This window comes from Callospermophilus lateralis, chromosome 7 (assembly GCF_048772815.1).
Source record: "Callospermophilus lateralis isolate mCalLat2 chromosome 7, mCalLat2.hap1, whole genome shotgun sequence".
Classification (NCBI taxonomy): Eukaryota; Metazoa; Chordata; class Mammalia; order Rodentia; family Sciuridae; genus Callospermophilus; species Callospermophilus lateralis.
In genome coordinates this window covers 58,817,362-58,837,993 of record NC_135311.1, presented here as the reverse complement: position 1 = coordinate 58,837,993, position 20,632 = coordinate 58,817,362, and the positions used below count along the sequence as shown (strand labels likewise).

Genomic DNA, 20,632 nt, shown 5'->3' with positions numbered 1-20,632 from the left:
TCTACTTCTCCAAAATTATTCTTCTCATTCAGATCTTTGAATATTCCCTCTGCAATTGTCTTAGAAAAGATAATTAAGAATGTGAATCATGGAATCTTTAAAAAATTCTTACAACCAAACAGTCACACTAGAATAACTACAGAGTAGTCTAATAAACCATTTTTAACAGAATTATCTGTGATAATCAAGAAAAGAGTGAACTTGTTTTCACTACTATAAATGTGCCACTTAGTATATGATTATCAAAAAATTTGACCCATTTGAATTTCTCTTCATACATAAAATGGATATAAAATTAGTTTGTATATTGCAGGATTATTATGAGGAAGGAACAAGATAATTCATGCAAAGTTGTATTTAAATGATGAAATGCCACAATAGAACTTATGCTGTAGTTACAATTTACTTAGTAATTGTATCTAAAGTGCTTTAAAATGCATTCACTTCAATGGTTGAATTCTTTATTGTCCATCTCCCATAGCCCCTGTATGGTTAAAAACACTGAAATATTTTCTATTAAGAGGTAATATAGGTGGTATTAAAAAAAGAACAGGAGTCATGCAGATGGGAATATAAGTTCCAGCCCTATCACAAAGGACAGTTCCTGTATACAAACTACTTTTCTGAAATCCCATTTCCCATCCAAAAAAGAAAAGCCAGAAATTATGGCTCCATCTGCTTATCATCATTAATAATTAATTAAAATTCATTTTCCTTTCCACAACAAAGAAACAAGTCCAGTCCAGCCTGAGAACTCATCTCTCCATGAAGCTTTACTCACACTGCCTTCTCCAGGGTCCTCACACAGGCCAAGCTTGTGCTTATGTCACACTGGGCCTGGAAGTGCACATACTTTACCACAGTGGAACACCTCCACTCACCCCATGGAAACCACGTGAGGCCATGTTAAATCAAGTAAGAATAGTAGGTTCCCATGAAGCTTGTGCATTTGAGAAACTTTAGTACTTCCTAGGCAACACTAGTGACTAAACTAAACTTGCAATTTAAAGTGGACCTGATTTATATGATCAATTAGAAAAATTCAAGGAATTTGCTAAGTATATAACAATAATTTCTAAAGGCAAAGATGTACCTTCATGAATAGTTTCTCATCCTAAAAAAAAAAAAATGATCACCTTCTGAAAGTCTATGCTAGTTATCTGAAATAACAAAGGTGAAGTACAAATTATGTGATCCATTGTAACCTGAACTAAACACATGTTGCTACTCTGTGATTTTGGTCTTTATCCCAGTCTGACCAATTTCTTGAGATTGTACCTCAAGATGTTCTCCCGTGGAGATTTGACTGAGAACACTTTAATCCATTTTCTTAAAAATCCATAACAAAATTACTAGGAGCTCAATGTCTTATCAAAACTCTTTTGTTTTAAAAATGGTACACGAAAAAGATAATCTTCAGTAAGTGTAACTAAGGCATTTTATACCTGCAGTGATGAATTGTTCCATTGGAGGATAGCAGCAAAAAAGTTCACATTGCCAAGAACAAAAACTTCTTGTCACCTCAATGTGTTCTTCCTGAATTTTACTAATTCAAACATCCCACTCCTCCAACACCAATCTTCAAACAATTTGACTTGTTCAGTTCCCCCATTAGGACTGTACTTACATTCCCAAAGATCTCTGCTACACACTCTGTGTAACAAAGTACTTAAAGTGAAAACACAAGAACTAGATATCAAAGGGTTCAAATCCATATTTGCTATTTATTACATATATAATCTGATACTAACTTCAGTTAAGGTAAAATTAACACTTTAAGTAGTAACAATACCTATACTTCATAACTTTGTCATCAGTAGACATAATGTATATAAAACTTTTCTTGGCACTTTGTAGGTAAACAACAAAAGACAGCTGCTTTTATTATTGTCATTATTGTTGCTATTATTGCCATTATTACTATCGACTACCCATTTTTTTCTTAATCCATTTAGTTCATGTCAGTTTTTGTTGTCTAAACTGTATTTTTAAACATTTCAAATAGCTTATATAGAGATGCCTAGCCCCTTGCTGAGAGCAGAGACAACAGCATAAAAAGGGGCCATTTTTCTCCTTAATTTTATTTTTTTCTTGTATTTTATTTACTTACTGCCTAGCAAGATTTATTAAAATTTTTTCTGCACTCCTTCTGTTAATTGTGTACTTTGAAATAAGTGATAATTATATTATTATTCAACAAGTACTATCTAATTTTCACACAAACTTAATAGATCCTTTAATATCTTTGAAGAAAGCAGGACACAAATGATAAATAACAAAATAAATAAAGTTAAAATACATCAATATGTCCATTGAGATTTTACTTTGTAAAGTTATTATGTCCAACAGAAGATAAGAGGCAAAGAAGTCAGATTACAGTGGTCTGAGGTATGACTGGGAGGTAAAGACATGGAGCCACACTGTTCAGGACTTCACAGTCAAAAAGCTTGGCAGTGAAACACCTTACAGATACCTTTGTAGTTGGATATAGCACATTTCTGACAGTTGGCTCTAGTGCAATCTTTCAGGTTTTTAAAACCATTTAATTACGAACTTAGGAGCATAAGTCTTAATTAAGACAAATCTTTCTTCTGCCTGAATAAAAACTGCCAAGATGTCAGAGGGTGAGACAAAAAGTTTCTCCTGAATTCATTTTACAGTCTCCATATTTGTAGACTATACAATGCCATTCTTTCAGGAATCAATAAGTGCATTTCACACAGATTCCAAGTCATCTCTTCTCTAGTAAGAACTATGAACTTATACACAAAATGTGTGTGGGACCATTTGGAAGCAGCATCCACTACTCAAAGCACCATGTCCTTCTTGTGTGTTGGATCTATCCCTCCAATTTCTGTTACCAAGGTTCCCCATACCTCTTTTCAAGACTCACTGAGTCAGGTGACTTTGAGGATCTTATTCTTTTTAGGATATACATCCCAGCTCTCCTACTTATTTTTCTTTCCTTGGTTGACCTTTCTAGACCTCTTGCCTTAAAAAAAAACATGGTGTTGATCTCCACAAATCAATACAATGAATATATTTTCCCATATTCTATAGTCCAAGATGTGGTCTTAAAGAGATATCAAGTTATTTTTTAAAAGTTCTCTTGGATCCTATATAAAGTTTTCACTATGTTTACTGTCTTAGTCTATAATATCTGTAAAATCTTTTCCCCAAACAAAGCTGAACTGGCTCATCAAGACAGATATGGACAAGTGAGAAGACACCTCAAAAAATGGATGCAGGCAAAGACTGCATTTAAATGATTCAAGGTTCAGTCTTACATGTGTTCAACATACATGTTTATTAATATTTTTCAAATGAACACATTATTTTCTCAAACTGAAGTTATAAAATTATTATAATAAAAGCAAATTAAATATATTAAATTCTATATAATTATCTGATTTGTATGACTAAGTTTATTAGCTTATATATGATGTCTTTAAAATAATTCCCATTTGCATTTACATTTCAAACTGCAGATTTGACACACCAGCCAGGAAGAATGCCACAATTCCTGCTGTGCTAAACTTACTGAAACAAATAGAAAGAAAACACTTTATCGTGTTTTGTTCCTGTTTTACTATTTTGTAATTGGACTACCCTACAGGAAATACCCTTTTTTATAATATGTCATTGAGTTACTGTAATAATCTCATTTTTATACTCTTCCTTTATATATAGCATAAGTGTTTCTGAATTGCTACTTATGTCAAAGATAAAATAAAATAATAGGAAAGAACTTTAAAAACATTAATCACAAAGGTGTTTTGGGACTACTTATAATGGTACTTGTTCCTCATAATATGCCTGAATGTGTTTTGAAATGGAAATACAGGCAAACACATTTCAATCCAAATATCAAGGTAGTGGGACTACCAAAATAGAAACAAGAAAATCTCTTGGAAGACATTAAAAAATGTCTTCTCCAATTAAAAATACAGATTAATAGCATATATCTAACTATTTAAAGGTATAAAGTTGGTTATCACCCTTCTGTTTATTAAATGCAATATGGCTAAAAATCAATGTAACCTTGTATATAAATTAATTTTGAAATTCATTTCTGGAATCTGTAATTTAATGTCATAGTCCAAGATGCTTATATTTTACCATGTGTTCCATGGTTAGTTTTGCCAAAGTAAATAGCTTTTATGAAAGTACTAATATCCTCATCAATGAATCAAAAAAAATGATTTTCAGAAAATACTTGAAAAACTTCACTTCACACCTATCTGGATCTCATATATTAAGATATTTTTTAACTGATACAAATAAACATAAAAGTTGGACATATAAATGGGAGACCAAGCAGTGGGATATATATATTACATAAAATTTAAATCACATTAAATACACTTTTCTCCTCAGACATTTAAGGATTTTTTTTTTTTTTTTTTTTTGGTATTGGGTATTTAACCGAGGGATACTTTACCACTGAACCACATCCCCAAATATTTTTTTATTTTATTTTATTTTTTTCATCTTTCATACATTTGATTCAAGTGAGTTATGCACTTCCATTTTTACCCCAAATACAGATTGCAGAATCACATCAGTTACACATTCACAATGTTTACATAATGCCATATTAGTGACTGTTGTATTCTGCTGCCTTGCCTATCCCCTACTATCCCCCCTCCCCTCCCCTCCCATCTTCCCTCTCTACCTCATCTGTTGTTGTTCAGTTCTCTCCCTTCCCCCTCCTTCCCCCTCACAACCTCTTATATGTGCTTTCGTATAACGATGAGGGTTTCCTTCCGTTTCCATGCAATTTCCCTTCTCTCTCCCTTTCCCTCCCACCACTCATTTCAGTTTAATGTTAATCTTTTCCTCATGCTCTTCCCCCCTGCTCAGTTCTTAGTTGCTCTCCTTAAATCAAAGAAGACATTTGGCATTTGTTTTTTAGGGATTGGCTAGCTTCACTTAGCGTAATCTGCTCTAATGCCATTCATTTCCCTGCAAATTCCATGATTTTGTCATTTTTTAGTGCTGCATAATACTCCATTGTGTATAGATGCCACATTTTTTTTATCCATTCATCTATTGAAGGGCATCTAGGTTGGTTCCACAGTCTAGCTATTGTGAATTGTGCTGCTATGATCATTGATGTGGCAGTATCCCCATAGTATACTCTTTTAAGGTCCTCAGGGAATAGTCCGAGGAGGGCGATAGCTGGGTCAAATGGTGGTTCCATTCCCAGCTTTCCCAGGAATCTCCATACTGCTTTCCATATTGGCCGCACCAATTTGCAGTCCCACCAGCAATGTACAAGTGTACCCTTGTACATTTTTATTAAATAAAAATTTATTAATTTATTTTAAGACACTGACTCGAAAAGTTGCTTAGGGACTCATTAAATTGCTGAGACTGGCCTTGAACTTGTGATCCTCCTGCCTCAGCCTCCCCAGTTGCTGGGATTACAGGCATGGATGACCACACCCAACTTCAGGATAATTTTTCAAATGAAAATAACATTAAATGAAGTTATTTTGACACTGAAGTAATAAAATTCATTTAAAATAGTTTTCAAGTAAAAGGAACTTTTTGAATAATTTTGCTGAATAGCTAAGAAATTTCATTTCTAGTGATTAATGCAAAGTCTTGTCAGTCTATTTAAGAAAAAAAACCACAAAATTTGTTATTATATTAAGTGGTATTTTTCATAACTCTGATTCTCATTTAATGTTGATACCTTTAAGGGTCTTAAAAAACAGCATATGTAAAGGGATATAATATCTACTTTGGAACTTTGTATAAACATCATCTATTTCTGAATCAGACTATATGGATACCCATCGTTTTATTTCACATAAAACACATATATAATTTCCTCAGAAGTAGACACATTAGTAAATATAACAGAAGAAGAAGAGGAGGAAGAATAAGAGGAGGAGAAGGAAGAGGGAGGAGTGAGGGGGAGAGGGAGAAAACAACTATATATAACCAGAAAAATTACATCCTATAGGATAATGTCCTTAAACTCTTCCTAAAACTCTGAGACCTCAAGATTTTAAGGTGTTATATAAATTCACCAAGAAAACAGAACGAATGCATTTATTTCATAAAACTTTAATTAGACGCATCCTACAATGTAACTTTGACTTTATCCCTACAGAATCCCGTTGATATTTATCTCCCTACACTGAAGTCATTTGATTGTGTTCGCCCAGGTGTAGCGTACTCAATGATACAGAACTCTCCAGAGAAGAGAACAGGGAATTAAAGAAATTAGAAGATAACAGGTTGCATATTCTAGCTGTAAAAACAGACACTTCAGGAAAGGTAAGTGCTTAAGTGGTCATATAAAAAGCTCAATTAAAACTAATTTAACTTTGTCTCATAGGATTTGTTAACCTACACTTTTGAGCACTGAACTGAGTAGACAGAACCAAGTTATCAGTTATCCTTTAGTGTTCCTTATTTAACCAGACTAATTAATAACCAATTCTCACCAAAGTAGTAAATCATTTCATTTATATATGAGTTAGTTTTAATTTATACTACTACGATGTTGAAAAAAATGTTAATTGATATCTGTTGGTTAGTAAAATATCTGGTTAAAATAAGCAATGGCCTAGCCATATTTTGATTCATTTGAATGAAATATAAATTGAAAACTATACCTTATACAGGATAAAGAACTTACTAAAAATTAAAATTAGTCCCAGAAACAGAATCAAAATCAGACCAGCTAGAAGATAAAGATAAAATAAACTGTGTTTTTTGATGCTGAATCTGAAGTTTCTAGAGAGCAATCTAATGTCAGGTGAGCATTTAGAACTGTGTTTGGAGTTGAGGAGGGTGACTAGGGTGTATGACACAGACACGGAGGACAATGAGGGGTAGCCTGTGGAGAGAGACAAAGAAACAGATGAGTTCACCCAAAGCAAGAATAGAGAGAAAAAAAATGCCAGAATGAAACTGCCTGGCATGTTCACATCAGAGAGAAATGAAAACCAACAGTGGATCAAACATTTTTCTTGAAATGGACAAAACAAAAATAAATTATAAATAACACAGATTTGTTTTCCTTTGAACTTATGCCATATAATTGTTTATTTTAAAGTAGAGCATGCCCTTCATGACAAAACAATGTGTTAAGGTAGACACAGAGGGCAAAATTAACCTTGAAATAGAATACACAAAGGCACAAGAGGCCAGTCAATATTACCACTGCCAAAAACTATAGAAAGCTGGGTAAACCCCACACCCATATTTTTAAAGGCATGCAAGGTAGGAGAAAGGAAGGGGCCTTCACAAACTAATGTTCCTAATACGAAAGAACTTTCTCAGGATGAGACGAGGAGATAACCAGAAAACTTCTAGTGGTCATTGGTAAGGGGCTGGTGTGTTTTACTTGGAAAGTTTTTCCCCACTGGACACATGTTGAACTGTTAGTAAGGCTAACGGCAACTGAAAGGCAGACAGATAGCAAAACATGGTAGAGCAGGTTGGAGGCACTAAAGAAAACTGTCAGAATTTCAAAGGAGAAAACTGGCCAATCTCAAATCCTAGCTGGAAATTCAAGCACTTCTCTCAGAATGAATGCATGATGTAAAGATACTGAAGCTCTAGGTAACCTATTAACCACTTTCACCTAATTAATACTCATAAAACACTACTCTCAAAAATTGTTGAATAAACATTCTCATCAATTCACATAAAACATTCACCAAGAACTAGGCCATCTCTCAATTAAAAACCAAGTGTCAACATTCGGTATTTGTTTTTTGGGGACTGGCTGACTTCACTTAGCATTATCTTCTCCAACGCCATCCATTTACCTGCAAATGCCATGGTTTTGTTCTTTTTTTAATGCTGAGTAAAATGCCATTGTGTATATATGCCATATTGTTTTTTATCCATTCATCCACTAAAGGACATCGAAGTTGGCTCCACAGTTTAGCTATTGTGAATTGTGCTGCTATAAACATTGATGTGGCTGTGTCCCTGTAGTATGCTGTTTTTAAGTCCTTTTGGTATAGTCCAAGGACAGAAATAGCTGGATCAAATGGTGTTCTATACCCAGTTTTCCAAGGAATTTCCATACTGTTTTCCAAATTGGCTGCACCAATTTGCAGTCCCACCAGCACTGTATGAGGGTACCTTTTTCCCCCACATCCTCACCAACACTTTTTGTTGTTTGTCTTCATAATAGCTGCCATTCTGATTGGAGTGAGATGATTTCTTAGAGTGGTTTTGATTTGCATTTCTCTGATTGCTAGAGATAATGAGCATTTTTTCATATATTTATTGATTGATTGTATATCCTCTTCTGAGAAGTGTCTGTTCAGGTCCTTAGCCCATTTGTTGATTGGGATATTTGTTTTTTCGGTGTTTAGCTTTTTGAGTTCTTTGTATACCCTAGAGATTAGTGCTCTATCTGATGTGTGAAGGGTGAAAATTTGCTCCCAGGATGTAGGCTCTCTGTTCACCTCTCAGATTGTTTCTTTTGGCAGGGGATTAGCAAGGATGGTGGAATATGATGAACATCATTATACAAAGTACATGTATGAAGACTTGAATTGGGTATCAACATATTTTATATACAAACAGAGATACAAAAATTGTGGCATATATGTGTATTAAGAATTGTAATGCAAAAAAAAAAAGAATAAAGAATAGTGTTACTTTAGATTAGGTAGAGGGAAGTGAAAGGAGGGAAAGGCAGGGGATGCGGGGTAAGAAAGATAGTAGAATGAGACAGACATTATTACTTTATGTATGTATGTGACTGTGTGACCAATGTGATTCTACAATATATATACACTCAGGAAAATGAGAAATTATATCCCATCTATGTATGATATATCAAAGTATATAAGTGCATTCTACTGTCATGTATAACCAATTAAAACAAATAAAAAATTAAAAAAACCAAATGTCAAAGGATTAAATTCTTAACAGATTTTGTTTGGTCCATAAATTAAAAGTCAATATCAATAAAATTTAGAACTCAATCAACAATGTTAGAGAGATGTCCTTGTTTCATATCCTCACCAAAATTTGTTCTTTGTCAGTCTGCTTAATATTCATTATTCAAGTAGGTGTAAACTGGTATCTTACCATTGTTTTCATTTCTATTTTCCTAATGACTAATGTTAATCATATTCACGTGACTATTAGATTTTGTATATCATCTTTCATGACAACTTCTGTTCAAATATTTTGACTCTTTTTAAAAATTGTATCCACTTTTTTTTTTTTACCAGTTTTAGGTTCATAAGAAATTTAGCCAAATGTTCCCACATACCTCCTGCCTAGCCCCACATACACACACAGACTCGCTCACCATTAACATCTAAAATCAGATTGCCACATTTGTTAAATTATGAACCAATACACATCTTTATCATACAAAGTTCACAGTTTACAGTAGTGGTTGTTCTTGCTGTTGTACATTCTATGTTCTTTGGTAAACATGTATCCATTATGGATGTCCTACAAAGTGTTTTTATTGTCCTAAAAAAAATGCTCTGTGCTATGACTATTCACATCTTCCTCCTAAACCCCAGGCAATACCTGATCTTTTTACTATATTTATAGTTTCACCTTTTGCAGGATGCCACATAATTAGAAAAAATTCTATATAAATATTTCAAATTCGCCTCCTTCATTTAGTATTTTGCATTGAAGATTCCTCTATGCCTTTTGATAATATGGTAGTATCTCTTTTGTGCCTCATAATATTCCCTTGTCTGGATGTACCATAATTTGTTTGTCATTCACCTGTTAAAAGACAGCTGTTGCTTACAAGTCTAGCAGTTATGCAATTAACATGTCTGTGTAGGTTTTTTATATAGACAAATTTTCAATTCAAGCAAACGCCAACAAATGTAATTCCTGCATCATATGGTAATGCTATGTTTACTTTTGTAAGAAACTGCCAATTTGCCTTCCAAAGCCTCTGCATCACTTCACACCCTTGTCAGCATTTGGTGTTATCAATGTTCTGAATGTTGGCCATTCCAATAGTGTCATGGTAACTCACCGTTTCATGAATGTGAATTTTTGAATATGTAATTCCCTAATGACGTATGACACTGAGCATCATTTCACACACTGATTTGCCATCTATATATTTTGGAGAGGTATATGTTCAGATCTTTTGCCCATTTTTAAATCAAAATTTTTTTTCAATTGTTGAGTGATATGAGTTCTTTATATTTTTTTTACAACAGTCCTCTATCAAATGGTTTTCTGGCATCATGTACAACCAGAGAAATGATAAGCTGTGTTCCACTTGTGTAAAAAGAAAAAAAGGGGGGATTGCAAATATTTTTCTCCCAGTCTATCGTTTGTGTATTCATTCTCTTGATAGTGCCTTTTGTAGAGCACAAGTTTTTAATTCTAATGAACTCCAACTTATTATTTCTTCATGGATCATACCTCTAACATGGTATTTTGAAAGTCATTTCCAAATGCAAGTTCGTGTACATTTTCTATTATTTTTATGGAATTTAATAGGTTTATATTTTAGACTTGGATCCATTATTCATTTTGATTTAATTTTTGTGAAAAGTATAATGTCTGTATTTAAATTATGGGTTTTTTCCTTTCTTTTTTCTCTCTCCCCCTCACTTTTTTGCACCTGATGTCCAGTGATTCCAGCAACATTTATTGAAAATACCACCATTTCTCCATTGAAATGCCTTTGCACTTGCCCTTCTGTCATGGCATCTCCTTGTTCTCTGCTTTCCACCATCCTAGTCTTCTTGTTTCCTTGCTTCCATTACATTCCCACAAGGGCTTTGTACCATAATACTCTCCCATTCATGCCTTATCCTCTTTTCTTTACCTATCCCCATAGCTTTGGGTCCTGTCAAAACTTCTATAATTCATACTCTTAACAATACTCCCCCTCCTTTGTAACAGTATCTTAGTTACAACTTTATATACTTTCGTATGGTTATTTAATCAATGCCCACCTTCCTTCCCATTACACAGTAAGGATAAAGTTCATAAAAGTCTGCTCATAATTGTATCTCTAATGTGTACTAATGCTTTACATATATAAGTAAATATTTAAAAGTATAGACCAGATGTAAGAGTAACTATCTCCACTTTCAATGCTTTCAATGGCACTGTGTTTTCAATGGCCTTGTACTATTCCGATTATTCTAGAATCATCTTACTTACACAGATGATATTAACACAAATACAAAGATTGCTCAAAACACTAAATATTTAAGTGCAACTACAAAGCCCTCTTCCTTACTAAAATCCTCTGACATATCAGAGAGGATATGAGACCCTTGCATATAAAACATAATTCTTAAAATTCAATAAACTATACTACATTCAGTATTTTTAATTCCATTCTAATACACACACACACACACACACACACACACACATATATTTAAAATTCTATGTGAAAACAGAAACATGATTCAAATATATTTAACTTTTCCTCAATTACATTTTCCAAACTATAGGTTAAAATTCAGTTTATGTTAAGGTATATTATAATTCTTAGCTATAGGTAGTACTTACAAAACCTAAAACCTTTTAATTTTCAATCATAAATAGCCTGACGTCACTAACATAGATAGTAACTAAATTATAAATAAAAATTTGATACATATATATTTAAAGAATATCAAAGGAAACGAGAAAATCACTAATCATAAATGAAAATTTTTTAAATGCAGCTGAATTATCACTTTCTTCTTTTTTTCCTTATCAGTTCCCTTGAGTCTATTTCCATGTTTTCAGTTTTACCCAATGCTTACTCCCTACTGGTTTTGTTTTAATCTTCTCTCATGATTTTAAAATGAATAAATGCATGCTGATGACTTACAACATTTTATGCACATCACTATCTTTCATCTAAACACTTTCAAAAAGCTACCTCTTTTGCCAGCATGTCCATCTCTACACACTACACTTTGGAAGTAGAGATTTGGGGCTGTTTACCTTATGGTCAGCTCTCAACCTTAGGCTTAGTAAAATTTGGCAAGGCTATACTGAACCAAATGTAGTAATCAAGTGTAGAAAAAGCTTTGCTGAGTATTTTTTTAGTAAACATATAAGGTAACTAAGATCACTTTCTGTATCAATTGAGATATGTGGAATGTGATAAGACATTAAAAGATATTCAATTTGAATAACAATACACAGAGCATGTATGTGTGTGTTTGTGTGTGTGTATGTGTGTGTGTAGAGTATATGTATGTATGACTATAATGTTTACATTTACAAACACTAGGAATGTTTTTCCAAGATGCATTTTTTTTCAAATAAGTATAATAATAGTAACAAAACAACCAAGAATTAGTCAAGTCAAATTAATCTGCCATGCTACATAATCATGAGGATATAAAATATAAAACTCACATTATGAAGGTTTCTTCATGATCTAAAACTATTTGTTTAAATAAATTATTTCTATTTTCATCATACTTAAATGTATTTGTGCTCCCTATGAGCAAACAAATAAATAAGTAACCAGATGCATTCAATAATTCATATTTGTCTAGAAATTCTTAGTTTGGTCATACAGATTTCAGAAAGTATATATTAATATTGATTTAGTCCAGATATCTTTTGGGAATAGCATATCATCTATGAAAATATGTGTGACAAAATTATGTCACATCCCTTAAAAACAAATATTTGGGTGTAAGCACTGAAGGAACATTTGAGTCTCATAAAATGTCATATGAGCAGAAAATAATCCTGCATACATAGAAACTAAAGGAAAAGTCTTATATTAAAACCAAATTATGATGGACTTTCATTTTACTGGAATGATACTGCTCGAGGAAATACTCTTAGTCTGCAATTAATGGTAGTAACCAGCTCAAACTGGCTACCCAATGATTTTTTTTCTTGAGTATTATTAATATTTTTTGTTATTGCTATAATGTTTTAATTGATTTTATTTTTTAAATACATGACAGCATAATGCATTACAATTCTTATTACACATATAGAACACAAATTTTCATATCTCTGTTTGTATATAAAGTATGTTCACACTAATTTGTGTCTTTTTACATGTACTTTGTATAATGATGTCCTTCACATGTCACCAAATTATTTATTATATTTTATTCATGTGGAATCATTTGCTTTTACTTGTGTGTCAAACTAGTAATATTTTCTTTATAGGAAAAAATCTTATCCTTCTTTCACTATTAAATATAAAAAAATGACTTATTTCTCAAACATATTTCTCAACCAAGATGTTTAAATTTTTACCCAATTCTTACTTCTGGGTGAGAAGTGTCTCAAGCAATATTCCCTCACAGAATATGAAATTATAAACAACATCTAAGGGGTGAAGGAAGAAACGAAATATGAAGGAAAAATATGACAATGACAAATACAATACCAGTAAGTAATTTAACTTTATTGTAAATCATTTTTCTTCCCCGTCTAAAAGGAAGAAAGGGATTCCTCTAAAGTCTTCCTGAAAGATAAAGGAAAATACTGGCAGGATAACTCGTTTGTAAACATAGCACAGATATGGATGAAATGGATTACCTGTGGCCCAATGACAAACACCTATTTCCACTAAAAGTTGATGTTATAAAAGATCTCTAAATAAAATTACCACTATTACTTCTTCTATTCCCCAGCCAAAGTAATGGGCTTTAAAATGGGAGAGGGCTCTAAGGCTAATATTTATAAATGTACTAAATTAAACTAAAGTTGTTAGGCTCCTTGTAAAACATTAAGAAGGTTAAAATTTAAATATCATTAACTAATATATGTGTAGTTAATATGTATAGTTAAATTATATATATATGTATTAGATAATAAAGTACTTAACATTTTCTTTCTTTATTTTTTAATGTAGCTTTTTTCGAATATGTTAGTAAAAGTATGCTGACATAGTAGTTTTATTTCATGTCCTAGGTACAAAATTAATTAGTTGAAATTTCTGAGAAGTAATGAGTCTACAAGAGAAATCAGTTTGAGTTCCAATTCTGGCTCCTCCAATTTTGCACTATGTGCTCAAATTACTTTGCCTCTTTCATTCAGTCTTTATTCACCAGTTTAAAGGAGGGAGGCACTGAAACTGAAAGTCAAGAAGCAATAAAGAAATGAAGAGCCAGGTGGAGTTAGAGAGACAGCATGGCGCCCAATCTCTAATTTTAGAGGAGAAAAAGTTGGCCACTTGGGCAGGAATTCTGTGAGCAAAGTTAAAAGTGGTCAGGAAAATGGTTGATGAGGTAGCCAGTGGCAGGTCACAAAGATACTGCAGGAGAAGATAAAAATAAGAAATTTAAATGTTACTCTAAGTAAATAATAATCTGTTGAAGTGAAATGTCACAATTTGGCTCATCTGAATGTTGCTTGGGAAATGAATTCTGAAGGAAAGAGTGCAAAAAGGGAAACCCATCATTCAAATGAGAGGCAAGGAATGTGGCAAGGCAGAAAGAAAGACTTGGACAGATTCTGGGTATTTTTCTGGAATTAGGGTTAGAGTTTTTACAGAAATTTCTTACTGATTAGATGAGGTATAAGAGAGAAAATTTTTCAATGAATTCCAGATTTGGAGGTCAAATAACTAACTAGATGGTACTCAGTTTTATTCAAATGGAAAAAGTAGCAAATGAGCAGGTTTAGTGGAGGATTGTGGTGAGAAATTGTTATATCTCTTTTGATACCTGAAGAGGAAATGTAGATATGTAGTTTGAGTTATCTATTAAATATCCAACTGTTTGGATTTTTAAAGATAAAGATCAGGACAGTTATCAAAACTGGAGATGCAAATAGAAGAGTCCTCCACAGTAGATGGTTGTTATTTACATAACAATTATGCAGGGAAAGCAGATGCAATATGTCAATATTTAGAGGTTGAAAGAGGAGGTAATAGCCACTCAGGAGAGTGAAAAGGAGTAGCCAATGAAGAGGGGAAAATAAAGGAATGTAGAGTAACTGAAGCTTACATGGCAGAGAGGGTGGTGTTTCAAGAAAGAAGGGAAGGTGTTTGAAGCCAGTGCTGCTGAGGGGTCATGTACAAGTTAGGGATTTGAGGACCAAGCAGCCTCACAGAAATGGCAGAAGAGATGCCCAGCTGGAGTGGATCCTGTGAGAATAGGATGTTAGAAAATGGAAAACTTTTATAGACAACTCTTTGATTAGTTTTAGTTTTGAACATGAGAAACAATAATGGGATGGTATCTGAAAAAGAAAAAGTAGGAAGGTTTTGTTAGTTTATAAGATACATTATTATGTAAGCATGCATGTTTGCAGACAGAAATAATCACAGAAGAAGGAAAAATTAGTAATGCAGGAGAGAGGATAATTACAAGAGGGAAGTTATTGAATGGGTTAGAGGAAACAGGACTCAGGTAAACTTGTGAGCAAAGACTGGCCTTCCACAGGAGCAAGGCCCTTCCAGATATCACAGAAAGAAACATTGAAAATTGGGTTAATTTATTCTCACATCACTGAATGTCTGAACATTTGAGAATAACTGTCACCAAATAATACCTGTATATCAAGGACACATAACAGGCATTTTTTAAAAGGAAGCCAGAGTATCCCATATGCCACCTCATTTCATCAAAATAAAACAATAAACAAAAAAAACAAAAACCTTTCTTTGTGGACTATAATGTTTTATTCAATGTTTTATTATAGATTAAACTTTTGAAAAGAGGTAATTCTTTAGATGGTTCCATGGATATGAAACTAAAGGAATTAAAATAATGTACCACATAATATATTCTTATCAATATTTTCCCAGTCAGATACCATTTAGGTATCTGGCAAAAGGATTCTTCATCTAAGATTAATGGATAAATTGAAATCCCAATGTTTCCTTCTTGTAAGTACCACATTGTGGCAAACTGGTGTTAAACTAAAAGCAACATTATGCTGTTTCCTAAGGTAGGTAGTTCTTTAATGATTTTCTCACATTTTAAAAATAAACAATAAATATCAGATATTACTGCTCATTAATTCAGTGGCATTAATACCTATTCATCATCTTGGTTACATATTGGTGATTTTACAAGCTAGATTATCTCTTTAATTCTTAATCATGATTATTTACTTGAATGTGTAATCTTTGAATGTATCATATTCAATTTTACAGAACAGCTCAGAAATTGAGAGATATGACACCTAAGCTAACGTTCTTTACTCATGTTTATTAATAAAATTGGAAGAGATTCATAGTATATTTTAATATTAATTCATCAGAAACAATCACAAATTCCTAATATACTTCTTGAACAACTCTTGGAAATTGGAAATTTATTCTAATGAATTTGTCAAGTTTATTCCCTAGCAGGGACCAGCCAAGTGAAACCTAGAGGCCAAATTCAGCTGGTGGTACGTTTTGGTAAATACAACTTTGCTGGAACACATCCACACTAACCTACTTACTCCTATACTGTCTATGGAGGCTTTGGCACTGCCTTAGCACAACAGAGTAGGAGGCTACAGGAACAACACGGCTGAGAAAGGTAAAAATGTTTGTTATATGGCCTTTAAATAAAAATGTTTGCTACGTCTGCATCAGACTATCAATCATGCCTTGTCAACTGAAGCAACAAACAAACAACAACAACAAAAAAGGAAAAAACCCCTTCAATTTACTAGCTGCCTTCACACTTATCAGAATAGGGGACTTTTTCCCCTAAGAGTAAACACCAAAAACACCCTCAATGAATGATATTGCATATCAATAAATACTGCATAAGAACACTAATTAATTATATAACATGCTAATATATGATAAATGAGAAGTATTATAGCTAAATATGAACATATATTTTCCAAATGCGATGGCAATAGAAGTAACTATTATATTTTCGTACATTGTGGAATGCACCCAAATTAATTAGAATGGTCAATAACAAAAAATGCCAATGTGTTTATAAACAATATTCTATTATCTATAAATCTATTCTATTATTCTAAGTTGCAGAAAACACCAAATATAATTACAAAATACATATTCAAAACATGTAAACCACTAATTTTCCACTTGTAAAAGCCTGATTCAAAAAGCAATTTACTTTATGGTTTACTTAAGCTTTGCAACTACATTAAAATATGATAGTATATACACAACAGCTTGTTAACAAGATTATCATAACATTAAAATCATAATGTGGCACTTCAATTATGGATACTTAAAATTAAAGCTAATCCTCACAGTACCAATTTTTATCTCCTAAATAATTTTAGCTATTAGCTGCTCATTCAAAGTCTGTATCTAAAATGATAAGCATTCTAGAGTAACAACTTAGCTCTGCACTTTTCTTTGGTAGCACAAGCAAATCTGCATCCCTTCTTTTCTAGTCTTAATATGCAAACCTTCAATGCAAAGGGTAAAAATGTGATTTTTTTTTTCCTGACCTTTGCTCAGTGCTTCCTACTCAGTTGATACTGATGGTGGTGTTTCAAATTAAAAAACCCTAAATACCAATGGAATGTGTGTTCTTTTTTTGGTTTTAGCATTGCAAATGAATCAAATTGTCATAAAATGGCATTTGCAATGATTGATTTGTTTCTACAAATACAGCTCCTCACTAAACACTGCCTATTACACAGTAAACACCAGGTTGAATATGACAATGCTTACACTAAATATGATAATGCATGTTATAAATAAATAATTAGGTTATGCCTAATTTCATTTGTACTGCTGCTAAACAAAATGTATCATTGATGATTATGTAATCAATATTTCTTATATTTGAATTCTAATTTAAATCAAAGGTTATAAACTTAGATATGCCAATTGTTATCAAACCCATAAGTCATCCAGAAGTATTATTGCTGAGCATATGTTTGATTTTTAACGTTACTAACAAATAATATAGCACTTTCTTCTATGCCCCATGAATGGTGGGAAAATTAAATGGGCTATCTGAAACTATTAAATCTTGCTTTCACTCATGATGAAAGAAACATTTTTAACACATGTGGGAGACAGGTGACAGCTAAAGTGTTTGTGTATGTGTATATGAATGTATATTATATACTCATCTTGTACAATTTACATGAAGCAAATTACATAGGTTACATAATTACATATAATCAATTACAGATATCTGCTGAGCTGCTTTTCAATCATGTTTATCTCAGAAGATACATCGTAATCTAGAAAAGTGATGATGTGCTTTTGTCCTTACATTTTAAAAAATCTAAACATATACAGCCTGAGTTCCTTGTTCACAGGTTACATAGTATAAACCAAACCAAGGAACCTACTGTGGGCTTGGTACAATATGCAGTGCTCTGCATTAGGACTGATAAAGACAAGACATTCTCTTCCCTCTAGAACAGGATACTAAGCTGGTTTAAAGAAGGTTTCAGAAGATTCCTATTGATACAATTGGTGAAAGAAAACTAAAACTTGGAGAAGCATAATTTAGAAAGGATCAAGAAAAGAGCTAACCCATTGTTTCTGAATCTAATTATACTTTGTCAAACTTTTCATGTAGTTTAAATACCCACATATAAATGGGCACTTTTGATTACTGAAGTAATTTATATTTTTGATGACTTTCAAAATAAAAAAGTTAAGACTTCTATGATTCTGACATCACATTACATAGCATTTTAAAAAGAAAAATTTCTTCCCACACTGTTGAACAACCTTCTGATTTCACTAGAAATATTGTGTTGATTTTTTTTTCTGTATTTTATTTCATATTCTCTTCAATCCCACTTCAGTTTTTCTGGTAGCCTTTTAATTATTTTCTAAACTGCTTAATCAATTCACTAGTCTCAAATATTTAGAGTGCCTATTCTTTTTCCTACATCTTTTTAGCTTGTCATAAAATGATTTCTTGGAACCTTCTTGTATCTTTATAACCCTAATGGATTCAAGTAAGAAGTAAAGGGAGCTCTAGACTCCAAATGCTGTCACACATTCCAAGTTTTCCTTGACCAAGTAGGGGAAATTATTACATATACAAATGCACAAGTAAATACATGTACATATAGAGAATACATGTAAATATGCACACATGAACACACATGCACACAAGCTTATCTCCAGAAATAAAATTAAGTAAGACAATGATATAATCCTTATCTTTAAATCTTATACAGATGAACAAAATTACTCATAGAGATAATCCTTTACTCAAGTTCATGTTCAAGTATCAGTTAAAGAAATACCAGTGTAATTTAACCAGTAGTCTTTTCAAGGGATGCAAGAGTAACATAACTAAAATAATAAACAGGTAAAATAATAGCTAAATTACCAGAGCATTAGTAAAGCAGCCCTTAGATCAGCTGGTAATCACCTTAGTAACACTGGATACCAACAGATGAGTGAAATTAAAAATGTACTTTAGGACATTAAATCTAGAAAGGATAGACACAAAAAAACTGAAAAATACCTGTGTTACTATCTTGGAATCTGTCCTTAAACTTTAATTTTTGTTTAAGAAGTTTAGATTACCATTTATATTCCTTCCATCTCTAAAAGTCTCTGAGTCAAAAGTAAAGAATGAGCACATTACAGAAATTTTAACCTTCTGACTCAAATAATATTAAGAATCATTACATCTCTTAAAAACTAGTTTCCAAATTGACATGGTCATACAAATGCTTGACTCTGAATATGTGTCTAAGTTTATGACATACCTGCATATACTATTCCACACACCAGAAAAAAAGCCAGTAACTATAAATTATGCAACTCAACACCACCATCTAGTGACAAAATTCTTAACACGTGACAAAGCCAAGCAAAAAGGAAAACAGATTTCAAACACATTTGTCTTGGTAGTTCATATTGATAATAATATTCTAAATATAACAACTCTCAGTGAATATACTTGGTTCTGCACATAAAATAATAACCTCTAACTGGCAATGTTGTATACTACAAAAATATAATTTGTATTCTTGCTATAGCAAGAATATATCCAAAAAATCTAACCAATCTGTATTTTTATGTATTAATTAAACCACTGTTAAAGGCAATTACACTTTCTTTTTCTTAATGAACTATTCTGCATACTATAAGTACCTCTTCTTTCACAGAATTTAACATGTCCTTTTCTCAAGTTCATTTCAAATACTTGTAAATTCTACATACTACCTACTACCCATGTACTACTACTGCCTCTGGATCTGAAGAGGGATATCCACAATGTTAAAAATGGCCTCATCTTTCCATATAATGTTTATAAATTTATTACAGGATGCAAAATAATATCTTCTAGATACCATAAGAGGATTGAATTAGCTGAGGTAAGCAGAAAACATGATGAAGTTGAGAAATTTACCTCTGAATTCATTATCATACAATAGATCATAAATTTTACCTACAGATGACCCTTTCTTATGTGTCCTTCAAATGTTTTACTTGCAGGGATCCTGCAGAAGATTTTCATATAGCCAGAGCATAATGAATTCTACATAAGTCAGGCAAGATGTATTCCCTTTAGTATTCTATATACTAAGACTACAATGAAGTTTTACAATCAGTTCTATTAATTATGTATATTATACATAAATTCTTTTAAATAAAATCCAGGGGCAGTGGCTCATGCCTGAAATCCCAGCTACTTGAGAAGCTGAGGCAGGAGGACTACAAGTTTGAGATAGGCTGGGAAATTTAGTGAAGCTCTGACTCAAAATAAAAACTAAAAAAGGATTGGGATGTGGTTCAGTAATAGAGTACCCCTGG

The 20,632-nt window shown here is 32.5% G+C and overlaps 1 protein-coding gene across 1 annotated transcript in view; it reads right to left on the bottom strand.

Moving 5' to 3' along the window:
* Positions 1-20,632, bottom strand: part of Dpyd (dihydropyrimidine dehydrogenase) — a 798,303-nt gene that overhangs the window by 673,635 nt on the left and 104,036 nt on the right. The gene's annotated exons all lie outside the window — the stretch shown is intronic.